Source organism: Paroedura picta, chromosome 1 (assembly GCF_049243985.1).
Source record: "Paroedura picta isolate Pp20150507F chromosome 1, Ppicta_v3.0, whole genome shotgun sequence".
Taxonomy (NCBI): domain Eukaryota; kingdom Metazoa; phylum Chordata; class Lepidosauria; order Squamata; family Gekkonidae; genus Paroedura; species Paroedura picta.
This window is the reverse complement of record NC_135369.1, coordinates 82,595,735-82,612,633: the sequence shown is the minus strand read 5'-3', so window position 1 is coordinate 82,612,633 and position 16,899 is coordinate 82,595,735. Positions and strand designations below refer to the sequence as shown.

Sequence of the window (16,899 nt, the reverse complement as noted above, 5' to 3'; positions counted from 1 at the left end):
TCCTAACCTACCAAAGCAGCAAAGAGAAGTACTTTTCTATGCTACAGCTGCCGCCAGACTAATAATTGTGACAAGATGGAAGCAATCTTCCTTAACAGGGGCAGATGAATGGATAAACAAAATGGACGAACTTGCATCAACAGTGAAACTGACAAGCATCTTAAATTAAGAATCACTGGAGACATTTTTGCAATGTTGAATTGTTTATTAGAATGTCAAATTATATAATGATTTATCAACATTAGTGTACTATGTGCCGAAGACAAGACCGTAAATTGAAAAACATGCACCTTCCTCACCCCCACCGCTCTATCTGACACCCCTTCTCCTTATTCCTGTAAAGCAAAATAAAATATTGTGTGTGTTTTGTTTAAGTATCAGCTCAGCCAGCCACTCTGCAGCCCATGCCAGAAATGGTGAGGCAATTTGCACATGATGCCTGGAGTAAGCAACAGATCATAACAGTAAACTGAGATCCAGGAGGTGGAGAGATGTATGTCGAAGAAACTGAGAAGCCATTGGAGTGCTGTCAAAGCTGTCACAGGAGGAGAAGACAAGGTCGCGATGGTGCAGAACAACCCTGAACCTTGGCCCAGTGTCCAATCATGCCAAATGAAGGGTTCATGCAGTGGGTAAACCAGAGAGTGGGATCCTTGCCCCTGCCCTCCTTGAGGTGGGAAACAAAGTGCTGCCAGCTGAAACCAACCAGCCTGATGACTCCTTTGCCCCATTGTTCCTGTGGTGCCACAATCTGCTGTCTTGGTGCGTTGCGTCTGTATTTGGAATAAGAGAATTGATAATTTCATTCTTGCCTTCACAATTCCATTCCTGGTGCTGTTTAATAAACGTGTGCGTTTATTAGGTATCCTACCTATTGTTCTGTTTTGATGAGATTTGATAGACAGGGATCAGGCCCACCCCCTGCTTATAACTAACCATGGATGTTTTCAGCATGGGTCTTATGTTGGGAGGGGCCTTAACATGTCAGGTACTGTACATGTCATGTACAAGCAAGAGGGAGAAGCAGGTTCACATCCTGAGTTCACAACTCACTGATCATTAATCATGTGTGATGAACCACACAGGGAAGGGAGTTGGAAAAGAAAGGTTGATGGGATGAATAGGGACTGGCAGGTGTAACAGCCTCAAATAATTCACTGGAAAGTCAGCTACATGAGAAGCTGCAAACAAAAATATCAGAGACTGTGGCAGCCATTCCAAATGACTAGCATTATCTAAGACTTTAGTTATGCCTGGAACTCTTAGGAAACTTGTTGCCAGAATTTTGACATATGGAAATCTAACATGCTTCCAAAAACTTTGATCAGATGTTTTTAATTGGTGCCCTGCTTTCATCAATCAGCATGCCAGTCTTTGCTATCTGAATTTAAATGGGTGGTAACCTGGAAAAGGGCCTTTTCATTTATGGAACCAAAATTACAGAACTCTCTCCCCAAGGAAATTTTCCTTGATGTTCCCCCTGGCATTTCCTCATTGACTATATTTCCTACATGTGTATTAATTATTTTTATCTTTTGGTTTTAAATGTATTTAGAATTTTTAAAATACTTTTGAATGTTTGCTGCCTTGAATATCCTAGATTGGGTGCAAAGGTGACATAAAAGTGATCGACATATATAAAACATTTTTAAAAACATTTCCACATAACAATGACAGAGAATAAATAAACAAGTTAAAAAATGTCAGAATTGTTTATCTGGATTTTGGGGCATTGTTTCTTAGTGTGATTTTTGGCACTGTTTTTCAGTGTTTCTTGGTATTTCATTTTTTAAAAAAATTATTGTGCTGCCCTTCACCCTTTTAAACTGCCAGAATTTGGGACCATTATTTTTTCAACTCCTCTGGCAGAAGGAGTTAGGGAGGGAGGGAGGGAGGGAGGGAAAGACAGGAAGCCAGCCCCAGGCTTACAAGGCTAGCATGCTTTTCCCTGAAGGTTTCTCCTTGCTGCTCATATCTCAGGCAACAGAGCCTTCCCCACTCCCATAAAACGGCAGGTGGTCTGGCAAGGCCCCAGACTTCCACAAGACCTGGTGGTTGCAGCATCAATTTTCTCCCCCATCACAGTTTTCTCCCCCATCTCCCCTAAAAAAAGAAAGAAAAAAGAGAGAAAAACTGGCACTTGAACAGTATTGTCATAACCTACCTTGCTTTTGATTCAGATAAAACTTGGTGCAGTGGTTAGGAACACAGACTTCTAATCCGGTTAGCCTGGTTTGATTCCCCACTCCTCCTCCACATGCACCCAGCTGGGTAATAAAGCTGTTCTGAGCGAGCAGTGATATCAGGGCTCTTTCAGCCCCACCTACCTCACAGGGTGTCTGTTGTGGGGAGAGGAAAGGGAAGGTGACTGTAAGTCGCTTTGAGACTCTTCTGGTACAGGAAAGCAGCATATAAGATCCAGGTCTTTTTCTATATACCTGGATCATCTCCATGAGCAGATATAAGCTACTTCCATCTGAATCTGCAAATACAGGGCTCCTAATTATTAGAAATTGTATTCCTCCAGCATCTTTTGCATATTGGTATACATTGGAGATCCATAGTTCTAATATAGTCTATGTTTAGAAATTGTGGAGTCAGACATTGCTGCTCAGATACTAACACAGAAGAAACAGTTGCTAAATATGTCTTCCTTTTCTGCGACTCTTTCTGACTTCCAGACATTACATGGGAGCTCTGGAGATTTCAAGTTGTAAACACTTGAAGTGACTGCTTGCTTATAGGCCTGGTTGTTCTTATAAACTTGTAAGGGAGCCAAATGACTCCTGCTGCTGCAGTATCAAAAGAAATGTCGGCTTGATTCAAAACAGTATTAAAATAGTTGACATAAAGGGTACAAAACATTCCCATCTCTATAATATGTTAATCTTACAGGGATCCACAAGAATGCCTTAGCACATGCAACTACCAAAGACACTCAATGGTGATGAAGTATCCTATGTAAACATGTATTTTATTCAGAAATTCAGGAAACCATTAAATCTGTAGCTGGAATGAGCATCTCAAGCATGTGCTTCATTCCTTCGGTTCTTAAAACTGTCCCGAAATGTAAGATGGAAATAATCATCTTACATTTCATTCAGATGGTTTCTGATTTAAAAGTGCAAACTTCGTTCAATTACTGTGCACTGACAGTACTGATACCCTGCTCTATATGTCATTAGCTGAACATTCAGGAGTAGCCATCTCTGGTTTAAATCCGTTTGGGGCCATACAGGGAAAGTGACCAGTGGACTCAAGCAATTTTATCCAGCCCCTGACAGAGCAAGACATTTACATCAAGTATAACTTTAAAACATTGCCTACAGCTCTACTCATGGTGTGAGTGTGTGTGTGTGTGTGTGGGGGGGGAATCTAAGAATACCACAAATTATTGTTACATCCTTTCTTGGATTTGGAATTCCCTGAGTACCTGTGAAGCCCTCATTGCTAGATAGTACTAACTCTCTGACATGACTTGTGAATAGGTCAGCTTGTGCAGCAATACATTTTGCCAAAATCTAGCCCACTGGATGGAAAATAGCCTGGCTGCCAAGAATGCGGAAGGTGACACTCCCTTGTTCCATGGATGATGTCTCAAAAGATGAAGCTGAATCCATAAAGGCCAGCTCCTGTAACACACAAAAATATGGCAGAGTAAGCTTCCTAGGAATGCAGATAAAATAGAATCATAGAATCAGAGTTGGAAGGGGCCATACAGGCCATCTAGTCCAACCCCCTGCTCAACGCAGGATCAGCCCAAAGCATCCTAAAGCATCCAAGGAAAGTTTGTATCCAACCTTTGCTTGAAGACTGCCAGTGAGGGGGAGCTCACCACCTCCTTAGGCAGCCTATTCCACTGCTGAACTACTCTGACTGTGGAAATGTTTTTCCTGATATCTAGCCTATATTGTTGTACTTGTAGTTTAAACCCATTACTACGTGTCCTTTCCTCTGCAGCCAATGGGAATAGCATCCTGCCCTGCTCCAAATGACAACCTTTCAAATACTTAAAGAGGGCTATCATGTCCCCTCTCAACCTCCTTTTCTGCAGGCTGAACATTCCCAAGCCCCTCAAGCTATCTTCATAGGGCTTGGTCCCTTGGCCCCAGATCATCCTCGTCACTCTCCTCTGTACCCTTTCAATTTTATCTACGTCCTTCTTGAAGTGAGGCCTCCAGAACTGCACACAGTACTCCAGGTGTGGTCTGACTAGTGCTGTATACAATGGGACTATGACATCTTGTGATTTTGATGTGATGCCCCTGTTGATACAGTCCAAAACGGCATTTGCCTTTCTTACCGCTGCATCACACTGCCTGCTCATGTTTAGTTTACAATCCACAAGTACCCCAAGGTCTCGTTCACACACAGTGTTACCTAGAAGTGTATCCCCCATCCAGTAGGTATGCTTTTCATTTTTCTGACCCAAATGCAGAACTTTACACTTATCTTTATTAAATTGCATTTTGTTCTCATTTGCCCATTTTTCCATTGTGTTCAGATTTTGTTGAACTCTGTCTCTATCTTCTGGAATATTTTCCAATCCTCCCAGTTTGGTGTCATTTGCAAACTTGATGAGTAGTCCTTCCACCCCCTCATCTAGATCATTAATAAATATGTTAAAAAGTACCAGACCGAGCCCTGAGGTACCTGAGCCCTGAGGTACTCACCTCCCTCCAGTCTGATGAAACACCATTGACAACAATTCTTTGAGTGCGGTTCTCTAACCAATTCCCTATCCACCTAACTATCTTAAAATCCAGATTTCAGTCCTTCAATTTATCCGTCAGATAAATGATGGGGATAGTCACCACTTCTGTTGGAGATCATTTGTAAAGGCATAGGAACAGGAACAATAAACTTATTGGCTGTCCTATGCTTAGTCACTGTAGGTTTTAGTACTAAATGTACAAGATGAGATTCCAGAGAACTAGTGGACTGGTTAATAAGGGATTCCAGCTTCCATGTTGGCCCTGGGGATCTACCAGAATTACAGCCCATCTCCTGAGTACAGAGATCAGTTTCCCTGGAGAAAATGGATGCTTTGGAAGGAAGATTCTATGACATTGTATCCCACTGAGGTCACTGTCTCCAGGCTTCACCTCCAAACCTACAGGAGTTTCCCAGCCTGGAGGGAGCAACCTTATCCCCCCAGCCCCACTGGTGGCCGGGGGGACCTGGCAACCCCTACTACTTATATATTTTTTAAGTAACATTGCTAAGAGAAGTTCTCTTAATTTCTCTTTTTCTAGTTTCTCTTGAAAACCCAACGATCTATTTCTTGTCTTCGTTTCAGGAATTTGGAGTCAGTTTTTAATAAATTCTGGTTTTAACCAGAAATTCAAAGAGAGGAGATGCAGAAAGTTCTGCAAAGTTTCACCTTATAGACACTCAGAGGTAGGCAATGTGTTCCCAGGTCTTCCTGTTTTCCTGCTTCAGCTCCATCCCATGGTGTGTAATGTAAAACTGCAGCAAGGGTTGAAGTTCCAATAGGGTTAGGGTTTATTTCTCTACAAAGAGAAATGAAAGAGAAAGTCCACTTTAAAAAGAGAAAAAGAGAGAGAATAAGAGGAACCAATATATGTATCCTAAAAGTGCATTTTAGAACAAGAAAATCTCCTTCCTGTATTAATGCTATTAAAAAGCCATATTTCAACCTTGAGATCATTTGCATCCAAACTGTATTTTCCTAAGCAGACTGTTGTTCCCTTGCATTGCCACATTAGGAGAAAAAAGTTCACTTTCATTGCACTTTGGCTGAAACTTAGCCTATTAGATGTGTCACTTTACTGCCTTCTCATCTCATCAAAATCCACTGCCTTCCCTTCTTCATGTCAAGCAACAATGACGACCAAAGGGCCAGCTAAGTACTCTCGGCTGCCTGACTGGCACACTGTCACTTTGCTGTCAAAGTAATCCACCTGACAAGGCTTGTCACTCAGAGACAGAAGTAATTATGAAATGAAAACAACACGCAAAACCAGACTGGCAACAAAATAATCGATGTCTCTAAGGCTCTAAATTAGTGTGAGACAAGTGAAAAACTTCAAAGGTGGGTTTTTTCATGACTGAAAGGGCATCCAATGAATTCTTCCTAGCTTGCAAGACTGTTATGGGGCAATGAAATACGGCTTAGGATCAAAGAATCATGGACTTAAAAGGGACCACCAGGGTAATCTAATCCAACCCCCTGCCGAAAGCAGGAAATTCACAACTACCTGCCCACCCACAGTGACCCAGTTCTATGCCCAGAATTCCTGGACAGTCTGGCCTCGAGGAAATTTGCCTTCCACCCCAAAATGGTAATTGGCATTTCCCTGGGTATGCAAAAAAGGGTCACAAGAGCCAAGCATCAATAAAATCCTTTCTACCCACCCACTTACAATCTGCCTAGGTTCACAAAACCAGCATTTCTGTCAGATGGCTTTCTAGCCTCTGCCTAAAAACTTCCAAAGAAGGTGGACCACCTCCTCCTGTGGAAGCCTAAGGAACTGCTCTGTTAGAAACTACTTCTGGACGTTTACCCAAAATTCTTTTGAATTAATTTCACCCTATGGGTTTTGCCCCTTAGGGCAACAGCGAACAACTCCATTCCATCCTCTATGTCGGGGTAGTCAACCTGTGGTCCTCCAGATGTCCATGGACTACAATTCCCATGTCTCTATTCTCATGGGAATTGTAGTCCATGGACTTCTGGAGGACCACAGGTTGACTACTCCTGCTCTATGTGACAGCCCTTTAAGTACCAAGATGGTGATAGAGTGGGATTGGAAACCATGTCTGAACACTCTGAGATTATTCACAATAGTTTGAAATCAGAGAAAACCGGCAGTACAACAAAATATCCAGGATTAATTTTCAGATGGTGGTCTGAAATGTCCTGAGCACAACTCCTTCCTGTAAAGAAAAAGCACTGGGCAACAGGAATGTTGTTGTGTAATTAAAAAGCTTTAGTGGTCCAATGATAATTTGCACAGCACACTCTATAGTCTTCAGGCAAAGGTTGGATACACACTTTTCTTGGATGCTTTAGGATGCTTAGGGCTAATCCTGCGTTGAGCAGGGGGTTGGTCTAGATGGCCTGTATGGCCCCTTCCAACTCTATGATTCTATGATTCTATAGTGTGCCACTTCAGCAAATCAATGCATTCATACATCACTGAATATAGTTGGGCACAATCCAATTCACAAGCCATAATTTGGTACAAACCTGTCCTGGTTTGGAGCCTCTAAACAGATATTTGGGGAAGGCAACTTCCACAAACTTTTACAGGACTTTTGTCCAGTTTAGCTTTTCAGGCCACTTAAACCTAACATATGAACAGCATAGGTTGGCAGTTAACCTATTAGGTTTAAACAACTGCAAGCCATTCCATTGGCTAGTTTCATTTCCCCCTGCTTCAAAGTGAAATGGATCAGTGAAATGGCACACCCACTCCACTGTTAGACTGAGTTGGCTGCAAATCATTTTACTAATCAGTTTTGTTCCCCCCCCCCTTCCCAAGGAAATGGTGGGAAGCAAAGCCAACTGATAAAATGGCTATCAGTCACAGTTAGGTTTAACAGGGGTGGATCCACCCTTCATTTGTTAGGTTTAAATGGCTGCTTTAAACCCACCCCTCAGTTTGAAATGAGGGAGTGAAATTAATGGGTTATATAACTGCCAGCCATTTACCTTTTTCCATGTAATCCCCTCCTTTCTCTCAGATGCCGAAAGCCATGTCTGGGGAAAAAGGGGGTCCAAACTGACTGGTTCAGGGCATTTAGGGCTTGGTACAGTTCAGGGGCCAGCCTAAACTGAACAAGACTTTTATGTTCATGACCATCCCTATCACTGAATATTGCACTAAATCAATCAATATGAACAGGTTTGTCCTGGTAGAGGTAAATGATTGCTTGTAGTGCAACGATTGAACAATATCCAATGATGGGTGGATGCAGCCGGTGTCTGTAGTAATTAGAGGCCAAGCTAGGGCATGAGAGATCGTTAATCAAATTCCTTTTCAACCCAAAAGTTCATTGGAATGATTTCCGCGTGAGTCATTTTCCTCATTTCATCCTCGGCTTGTTCACGGGGTTTCTTCGGGCTTCCTCATGACATCGCTTCCCTCCCGGGACTTTCCTGGGGGTGGCCTGGCCATTGCCCTGTGATAAGGGTATGCTGACAAATCAGCATTCCTTTTTTATCACATGAAACAATGAGCAGCAAGTTGCAGCAGGGACGTGAGGAAGGGAAAACTCGGGCTGTCCTTTCCCCTGCCCTCCCAACTACCCACCCACCCCTGTGAGTCACTTCCATCCTCCTCTCCCTGCCTATTTTTCAAAGGACTTTACTTCATGCATGCATTGCTTGACTCATGCTTAAGGGAGCCGAGGGGGAGAGACTTTTTTTTTAAGGAACTGTAGCCTGACCATGTTGGAGTGAGCCAAGGGAGAGTGCCGGATCACTTTGCTGCTTTTTCCTTCACCCTGCTGCACTCTTCTGTTTGGAGCTATGCTTCAGGTACAAGGAAAAGTGGCTTCTTTCTCCTTTGCTACTTCATGCTGCTCACAAATCAAGCTCTCCTGAAAAGGGTGGGGGGAGGATGTAAAAACACCGCTGCACTAATTTTAAATTATTACATGATATTTTAAAAAATAAAACATTATTTTGTTTATGTTTGATGGGGTTGGGGGGGCTGCAAGAATACAGTACTGAAAGGTGATTGGTGGCTGTTGCTGTGTTACAGTAATTGACAAGCCAAAGTGTGTGTGTGTGTGGGGGGGGAAGCAGATTGTTATGACTTCCTCTCAACCACCTGAATTGTCAGGAAGCAAAAACCCAGGACAAGGCATTTGGCAAATGGGGGAGAGTGCTCCCATCTGGAAATGAGCAACTGTGCATTAGCAGAGCATGGATTTCAAAACGGGAAGCGGCACGCCTTAGATGCCTCCATGCAGAAATGGTCTGGGTGACATTGTGACCTGTTCACGGGGTTGAGTATAAAATCAAATGGATAAAGTCAGTAATGATGCCTTTGGACAGGATTAAAGTTCTAGACAAATTTAATTCACTGATAAAATACTTAACAGGATCATGTTCAGGACCAACTCTTCAGAGCCTTTATTGGAATTATATACATACATACATGTGTGTTTGTGCACGCCTATCTCTTTGTCTGTCTATCTGAAGTTCATGTGCTTGAGCTATTTCCATTCAAGTTATGAAGAGGACCTGAACGCTGACTCATAGGATCAACAATTTTATTATCCATCCAGAGCAACTTTCAATCATATACATGTCCATAATCAAATTGTAGGTGTACCAGGTAGCCTCACCACTCAAATATACAAGTGTATTGACCTGGCAGCTGTTCTGTTTTCAGAGCTATGCTTTTTCAAGTCATTGCATTTATAAGAGTCCTAGCTGGATTACTGCAGAAAGCTCACATATTACTTTCTTCACATTAATTCAACCTGATGGTGGCTAGAGTGTATTATGCACTGGACGATCGTGCTACATGAGTCAGCCTTAAGGTATTGAATTCACAGAATGGTTTTCATGTTGTTCAATCCAGAAGGAAATTATTGCCTGATCCTATCATCATAAACTATGCAAGATAATAGAATATTGTTTTTCTGAGTTAAGGAAATGAGGGATGTGTGCAAGATTTTTTTTCATTTTTGGTTTCTTTTCTTTCTGCAGTGTCGATTCAATTCCTTTCCATTCATTGATAAAGTCATTTGTTTTTCATTTCTACTGCTGTTGTTGCAAAATGTGTTTTTGGCTGTATGTGTTCCATTTATCAAACTCCGATGACATTCTCAGGGATTCTATCACTTCGAAAAAGGATCCTTCCTGCCAAATTTCATATTTAGTGGGGGAAATGCCTCAAAACCTGCTACCTGGCCTTTCTCTACACTTGCTACTTGTAACATTATAGCCATACCTGTCAGCTAGCATATCAGAGAGATGGTTAGAAAACAACCTCTCATTTATTCCTTTGATGCAATTTCACATTGCTTTGCAATTAGATTATCTCTAAGTTCTGTTAAATAAGGTTGCCTTTAATAGCTTCTTGAAGATATTCCAATGAAGAATCTTCTGCCTTAGTATAAAACAATTGTTCAAACTAGATCCTTTGTAGAGATCTGAGTTGAGCCGCACTTTTCTTTTTATCCTCTCCCAGCCCAAATAAACCCCTCTCCTCTACACTGTATTTGATTTACATTTTGATTTTGGGTGCTTTACATTTTCCCTCTGCAACATCTATGATTGATCTACAGTGACCATATCTTTCTCCCGCTATATCCAGGAGCAGATATAAGTTGATATATTTGAAGAACCAGCTTTGAAAGCCCCCAGTAGGAGTGTAGATCTTCTGAGTTTTGCTGAATTAACTTCCTGCCCTGTATCTCCAATGCTGATGTAGCAAAGCAATCTGTCCTGATTGCTCAGGGTGTCAGTTCAAAGACTGCCTGGTTCCTGGTTGCAATAAGACTTATTTTTACCCTCATTTTGGGATCTGTTTTAAGTGACTGCACTCCAGAAGCCCACACTTCTCTCAGCAGAGATTTGCCTTTTGGATTTATTTTCCCCTCCTCGTTCTATTTGAAGCTGCTCTCTCCAACCCCCCCCCTTATTTATGAAAAGAAAGAGAAACAAACAGCCTCATATTGTACTTGGCTCCTCCCCCGGGTTGCTCTGGCTTGGCAAAGACAGAAATAAAGCACTCTCCTTTAATGCTGATTGGACTTTACCCGACCCCCTCCTCGCTCATTCAGGAAAAGAAAAATAAACAAGAAGCTTTGCGACCACTACTCCCATCCCTACCACTCCCCTCCCCGCTCTGAGCTTCCCCAATCAAGTGCAGAACACTTTCTTTTTCAATTTGGGTTCAGATTGATCTGAATTCAGCAGTATCGACCACAGAAAAAAACAAAGTAACTGCAGAACCAGCCCAAGTTGCCTTCAGAACTGAAATACCTTTATTTGTGCACAGATATTGAAATTTATGAGAAGAGAATCTCTGCCCAACACTGTCTGCAATATATGTCCTTGAGAGAACTTAAGTAAGTCTATTCAGAATCCTACTCATGTATCTTCATTAGAATGCACTTATTTTATATTTCAATTTATATACTGCCCCCTCTTGACCTTGTGGCCTCAGGGCAGTGTACAACAAGATTTAGTTCACAGTTCAGCCATAATTTAACAATAAAATTATAAAATCAATTAAAACTAAAATTATGCATTAACGTTAAACATTTGAAGCATCCAATGCTGATATGGCCTTGAAGGTTAAAACCAAAACCTTGAAACAGATTCGGGCAGCAATTGGCAGCCAATGCAGCTGCCTCAACACCGGCTGGATGTGGGCCCTCCAAGATGTTCCAGTGAGGACCCTGGCAGCTGCATTTTGCACCAGCTGTAGTTTCTGGGTCAGGGACAAGGGTAGGCCTGCGTAGAGCGAGTTACAGAAATCTATTCTGGAGGTGACTGTCGCATGGATCACTGTGGCCAAGTGGTCAGGGGACAGGTAGGGTGCTAGTAGCCGGGCCTGGCGAAGATAGAAAAATGCCTGGCCCGCTACTCTCTTGACCTGAGCCTCCATAGTCAGGGAGGCATCAATGGTCACACCCAAATTCCTAGCTTGGGGCACGATGGTAAGTTGCACCCCTGCTAAGGTGGGTAAATGCGCTGCCTGTTCCTGGCCCCTTTCCCCCAGCCACAAGACCTCCGTCTTGGAGGGGTTGAGTTTCAGGCGACTCTGCTCAAACCATTCAGACACTGCTTCCAAACATCTGGCAAATGGTTCCGGGGGGGAATTCAGGTGACCGTCCATTAGGAGATAGAGCTGGGTGTCATCAGCGTACTGATGGCAACCCAGACCAAAGCTTTGTAACAGCTAGGCCAGAGGGCGCATAAAGATGTTAAACAATGTGGGGGAGAGGACCACACCCTAAGGAACCCCGCAAGGAAGTCTATAGGGCCGCGAGAGCTCTTTCCCCATAGCAACTCTCTGGGACTGGTTCTGGAGGAAGGAGCATATCCAGCACAAGGCTGTGCCCCGTATCCCCGTACCGGCCAGGTGATGGACCAACAGTTCGTGGTTCACAATGTCAAAGGTCGCCGATAGGTCAAAAAGGACCAACACGGCTGACCCGCCTCTATCCAGCTGGCGGGAACTCATTCCACAAAGCTGGGGCCTGGTCCTCTCAGCTTGTTGACATTTGCTGACTTAAACGTTCTCTAGGGAACATATTCTGGAGGACATATTTAGATTGGCTGTCCCTTAGATATGCCAGACAGCATATGGTCTTGAAAGTTAAACCAAAATCTGGACTGAATTACAGAAATCCACTGGAAGCCAGTGCATTGTCACATCCACACCAGCTGTGCTACCAGAGGTCTTGCTCAACCAGCTCATGGAGCCATTGGGAGACTCAGCCAGTGGACAAGCAGCCTGGGCTCAGCCATGTTCAAATACAGCTCTTTGTACCAGCTTATGTGAAGCCTTGGGACAAGACCTCTCCAAGCTCTGGAGATTTGCCAGAGGAGAAGCATCGCTGACATCAGTCCAAGAACCCCTACAAGCCCTGGGCATTTTCCTGAGTGGCAGCGACATTAAAGGTGATAAAGTTAATCACCTTTATCACAGCTGAAGTAGATCAGCATGCTTGGGAGCTTGCTGTCAAGGTAGATTGGGTCCACCTGCAGTTTCTTCCTCTGACAAGGATTAGTTCCAGGTGCAGGCCCTTTGTTAATTAATATCTGATATTAATTGTGGGCAATAAAATTAGCAAAGAGCTTCAGTTGCTACAGAGCCTGCTACTGAGCATGTTCAGTAGCAAAGGGGTGGCAGGTTACAGTAGATGAGCAATAGGGTTGTGAGTGTCCTGCATACTGCAGGGGGTTGGACTAGATGATCCATGAGGTCCCTTCCAACTCTATTATTCTATGATTCTATGATTTGTCTGTGGGCTGCTCCACCAGCTCTGACTATTTCAGAAGGGCCTTGAGGCAAGGTTCTTCATGGAGAGAATGCATGTATTATTCTGCCCATCTTCTGAGATGACTCTTGTTCTGGTTTACTACAGCGAAGCTCTGTTCCTGTGACTCCCAGCTTTTTGGTCCTTGATTTGTGTTCTGACCGTGCTCTGGCTCTTCAACCCTTGGCTTGTCTTCTGACCACGCTCCTGCTTTGTAACCATTGGCTCATCTTACAACCATGCTCTGGCTCTTTAACCTTCTGCCTGGGTCCTGAATCCAGTCTGTGTCTTGTCTCTCACCCTGGCTTACAACTCCAGTTCAATTTGACTTTGCTTCCCTCCCTGATTGCCGAGAACTCTGTACCCTCTGAATCCCAACTTCCTGGACTGGACTCTGACTGTTTAGACTTTGGCACAACCAACCAGCCAAATAGGGGCAGCCCAGTAGGGCAGCACAGTGCAACTGCTGAAGAACTGGTCTTATGTGGGCCCTCCACGGTCTCTGGGACCAGATTGGAAACTAGTAGCTTTGCTTGGTGAAGATGGAAGAACACCTGTTATGCTGCCCTTGTGACCTGAGCCTCAGTGGATAAGGAGGCACTGAACATCACACCCAGGTTACTGGCCATATATGCAATTACAAGCTGTTGGAAGGAGTTCTTATTATGATACTGATAATAGAATGCAAGAAATAATAAAAAGCTAATCCTTGCAGATTTATTTGTGAGATTTTATTTGCATCCAAATATCACTGGTTTAATACAACTAAATTTATTAAGGTGTAGGCTTGAAGTCAGTCAGTCCATTTGGAATAGCATCTTCTGATTCAAATCTACTATACATTTTAAATATTTATCACCATTTATTAATTATTAAGGCTAGCATGTCATGAATTTTTATCAAGAATTCTTGGTCATTTCAACTTTATTTTTAATCTCTCTTATGACTGAGTGAAATTTAATCTCCTGTAATATTAGATGACTGTGTGTAGATAGTTTTGTTTGCATTGGAATGTGGTAATGGAAATCATCCCCAGGGAGAAGTTATGAATATTAAAAGTGCATATTAAGAATTGAAATTTTATCTTATAAAATACACACCAAAATACCAACTTGTAAGAATGTCTAGGTTCCTTATAACTCAATTATTCCCTCTATAAAATACTGATTCATAAGAAGACCACACATAAGACTAGTGGTATTTGAATCAGGGATTTTTTTGTATGTTTGGAAATTCTGAATTCAACAGACTCAAGATGAAAAAGAAAGATTAGACCAAAGCCTACCTGGGTTGGAGGTTGCATGAGTAGAAAGAACTCACACAAGAACTACAGTCGCATGTGTAGAAAGAACTCACACAAGACAATCTTCTCTACTCGTCAAGTTATATACAGATTAGACTTGAGGGGGGCATCTGAGTTATGGCACCCCCCAAAAAGATGGCCACAGGAAAGTCCTTTAGGGGAAATATCAGGTACCGGTTTAAAAGTGAAAACTGCACACATCAAATACACAGGGAATCCAAGGCTAGAGAATCCCACCCCTGTTGCCTTGAAGTTTCTTTGAAGTTTCATAAGCCTTTTGTTTGAGTGAAAGCAGTCTGCCTAGAAATGTAACCCTTCACAAACTACCATGGAGCACTACAAACTGCTTAAAAGCTCATGCTGGTTGACCTGTCATAAAGTTCAGCTCTCAAACCACAAAATGGCCAAAATTAGTCACAAACTTTAGTTTGTGAGCCTGGTCAAAACCATCCCTATTCCCTACCATCCTATTCCTCCTGAACCCTACCCCCAACTGTCAGATTTGAGGCAATGAGCTCTCTGGAATCAAAGCTCTTGTTGGTCTCTAAGGTACTGCAAGACTCAAATCTAATTATTCTTCTGCAGACCAACATGGCTACCTTCTGACACTGCCTCCCCCCCCAGTTCCCCCCCCAAAAAAACTCTTGCTGAGGTTCTGGGATCTTCAAAAGCAGAATGCATTGTGGCATGTAAGGTGCTTTGTGGAAAGAGAATAGGCAAAATTCAGTATTGTGCAAATTTCAAAGTCTAGATAAACTTACTTTCAAGGTTCAGGAAGGTAGCTAAGGCAGGAGGCCATTATCATGGGCCAAACATAAATATTCAGAAGACCAAGTATCAAGACAGATCCAGAGGATCAAGCACACTGAGGCCTACAACAGGAGGCACATAAAGATTGTGGATGAGCTCCCATGCTGACTCACCCCTTTCTGGCTGCTTGTATCAGGAAAACCTTCATGAGTCATTCAGGGACAGGTATAACTCATCATCATCCCAGGGCAGGTGCAACTTATCCATGTCTAAACAACCTACAGAGTTGTCAAGGCTGATCCTGTGGTGACTCAAGCTCACAGGCAAAGGTTGGCTGATGCTGGACTGCCACTGCACACCATCATCTCAATCCTGTGCCTTCCTCCAGGTTCATCTTGTTCAGCATTGTAAGGCAGCCTTTTTCAACCTTTTGACCATGGAGGTGCCCTTGAAATAATTTTTGAAGCTTCATGGAGCCCAGGAAGTGATGTCAGCTAGCCACACCTTCTTTCCATCCCTCCCTTGACATCACCACTCATGTTAACAGATAGGCTCAAGGAGGACTGAGGGGAGAGTGACAGGAAGTGGTTTAAAGTGAGTGTAGGCATGCAGGCTCTCCCCCTCCCACATGCAGAAACCATGGCACTTAGAAGGGGGAAATGAGAGCAATGGAAGCAGCTGGTTCTCTAGCTTGTGGTCAAGTCTGTTATGGCAGGAGGGGAAAGGTCACAGACCCCCTCCAGAGTGCCCACAGATCCCCAGGGTCCATGGAATCCGTGTTCTGGTGATCCTGGTTGTGTAGCTTCTACTTTAGCTTTGGATCCTGAACTGCAGGACTGAGGGTGTAGTATGCTGATTTTGACCTGAGACTCCCCCTCTGCATCTAATGGAGTCTGTACCTTGTCTGATGGGTCTTCATACAGCATCCTAGGCAGGCAAACATGTGAAACATACATGGGAGAGAGTTATCCATGTGTTTGTGACACAGCTGCACATCATGGTATGGTTTCCTTATACTGAATGTCCTCAGAAAACCTTAACGTTAATTTGAGAAATGGTTCTCAGCTTATTATTGTATGTAAAAAGAATAGAGTCTCTCTCTTTCCCTCTCTATGTTGGCTCACCAATTCAGGTCAGCAGACAATTATCATCTGGTAGCATCACCAGTCCAGCAAGTTCAACTGACTTGATTTACTGTAATGGCTCCTACACTGTGGAACAGTCTTCTGGGATAAATCTGGTTTGGTTTTGGTCAAGCAACTTAGAATTTCTTAAGGGTAGTGTGTTTTAATTCTGCATATAGTTAATCATATTTAACTAACCTAGATAAGAGGGCTACGTTAAAAATAAACAAAGCATGTATAAGTCATGTAAACTTTCTGTTTTCCCAGATGATTTTTAAAATTCACTTTTTCTGTCAGAATTAGATTTTGAAGGTGCTGGACAAGGTAGCTATGTTTACAAACACTAATGTGGAGAAACAAGACTGTGCCAGGAAAAGCATAACATTTGTGCTGACCTGAAAATTATTGCTTCCTTGTTGCATTATTCTCAGGCACATAGCTATTTTATATGTAGTATATGTTCCCTACTAGAATATGCCATAGCTGTTCCATGCATTTTGGTTTCCTGATGAGTGAATAATGACTGCATTCTGAGAAAATGACAATTGTGCAAAGAAAAGGCAACCATCTGAGATTCAAATAAAAAAGCTCAGGATGCCAAACAATTATATTAAACAAATCCTTTTTCAGTGTTTAACAGAATTCTAGTTAAACATGAAGGGAAAGTACAACGGCTTTCTCCTTGCCCTGCATAGAGCTCAGAGCTTGAACAGGTGATACAGATGATACAAGTCAGGTTGGGGCTGT

The 16,899-nt window shown here is 42.9% G+C and overlaps 1 long non-coding RNA gene across 4 annotated transcripts; it reads right to left on the bottom strand.

The window, feature by feature from the left end:
* Positions 1–258: 258 nt before the first annotated feature.
* LOC143839554 (uncharacterized) lies at positions 259–15,421 on the bottom strand. 4 transcript variants are annotated; one of them, XR_013231766.1, is made up of 5 exons: positions 15,202–15,421; positions 5,384–5,513; positions 3,434–3,632; positions 1,930–2,103; positions 259–773 (listed from the first exon to the last, which is right to left on the bottom strand). It is a non-coding gene; the product is annotated as an uncharacterized LOC143839554 (long non-coding RNA). The 4 variants fall into 4 exon arrangements; XR_013231790.1 differs by having other exon boundaries at positions 3,466–3,632; XR_013231803.1 differs by having other exon boundaries at positions 3,509–3,632; positions 15,202–15,419.
* Positions 15,422–16,899: the final 1,478 nt, after the last annotated feature.